Source organism: Chelonoidis abingdonii, chromosome 6, assembly GCF_003597395.2.
Source record: "Chelonoidis abingdonii isolate Lonesome George chromosome 6, CheloAbing_2.0, whole genome shotgun sequence".
NCBI lineage: Eukaryota > Metazoa > Chordata > Testudines > Testudinidae > Chelonoidis > Chelonoidis abingdonii.
Genome location: NC_133774.1, coordinates 28639715 through 28641352, shown reverse-complemented (window position 1 = coordinate 28641352; position 1638 = coordinate 28639715). Strand labels below are relative to the sequence as shown.

Below are 1638 nucleotides of genomic sequence, written 5' to 3'. Positions count from 1 at the left end.
GTGTACCCAGAAGCCTCCTACTGCAAGACAAGCCCAAGAAAGAAACCAAAAGAACTCCACTGGCCATCACATACAGTCCCCTGCTAAAATCTCTCCAATGCATCATCAAGGATCTATAATCCATCCTGGACAATGATCCCTCACTTTCACAGGCCTTGGGTGGCAGGCCAGTCCTCGCCCACAGACGCTGCCAACCTGAAGCATATTCTCACCAGTAACTGCACACTGCACCAAAAATGATGGGTTTTCTTCAAATAGTGTGGATCGTGCTGTTGCAGCTGCAAGTTGACTAGTTGCACACTTCCACTACAGCACTGTGGCTGCAAAAGCACTCGAAAGAAAACAAACACAGCTTCAGGATAAGCGACACTGTCTGATCCAGTTGAGTAAAACTCACTGGAATTCGGTATATGAATGTTCAAAAGACTTTGTGAGCAAAGGTGGGCTGTAACAGCTGCACTCTCAGATAGGTCTGTAACAAAACAATCTGATGCCCAAACTATTCAGCTGCAAGATGAGCACTGGCCATTGACAGAGGACATCTTACCACTACTTTCCACTTTAAAATGTGCTACAGCTGTCATGTCTGCTGAACAGTGTCAATTTCAAAATATTTATCCAATTTGCAAGTCTTCTCCGAACTCACCTCAGAAGCAAAGCTCCTGTCGAAAATGGAATTTTCTGATTTCAAGGCTGCTGTTTGTCGCTTTCTGAAACATCGCATGAAACCCAGCAATCCTGCCATAACTGTCAAACCTGCACTTATTGCCTCCTTGTTAGATCCACACCATAAACACATGTGGTTTCTTTCGCCTGTTGTCCAGATCGCTGGTAACTCAAAGCTTCTGCAACTTGCATCAATGTTAGAAATAGAAGAACCTCCTAGTGCTACTGCTGAACCGGATCAGCCAATAGAGCCAGTGCCAAAAAAAAAAAAAATGCATGAAACTGAGAAGAGTGTTATAGTGATGCTTTTAGGTGAAGATTATGCCAAAAAGGAGAATGCAGTAGAAAATGAACTGGAAAATTACTTCAGGGAGCCTTGTCCTTCACTGGAATGCAGTCCACTGAAGTGGTGGAAGGTCCATGCAAAGCATTTTCCAAGGCTTGGAAAACTGGCAAAGAGTACCTGTGCATTCCAGAAATGTCTGTGCCTGCAGAACATGCATTTTCCAATGCCAGCCTTACTAATCGGCTGCACACAAGACTGACACCAGAGCATGTAAACATGTTATTTTTTAACAAAAATCAGCAGTAGGGTTGAAATTCTAATTGGACTTTTTTGTATTTTTGGACAGCTTAGGGATAATATGTAAAAAGTTAAACAAAAAAGTGGGTTTTACACATAAGATTGGCTGTTTTTGTTAATAAGGGCACTTAATAAAGATAATATATGGTATGATAGATTCATTGTGAACCAGTGGCACTGGAACATTTTTAATAGTGGGGGCCTGGGCCCGGTAACCGGGACCCCATGTAAAACGTGGGGGTTCTGCAGGCACCCCCTGCACTCCCAGTTCCCGTGCCTATGATGTCAGTTCCATAGCAATCATCCCAACTCCTAACAATGCGGAACCTAGTTCCACACACACTATGAAATAGTATTGCTGCGGACTTTTTAATGTGCACATTAGACAT

General features: G+C 43.2%; 1 pseudogene; it reads left to right on the top strand.

The window, feature by feature from the left end:
• The window catches only part of LOC142047023 (uncharacterized), a 6378-nt pseudogene extending 5120 nt beyond the window's left edge, over positions 1-1258 (top strand).
• Positions 1259-1638: the final 380 nt, after the last annotated feature.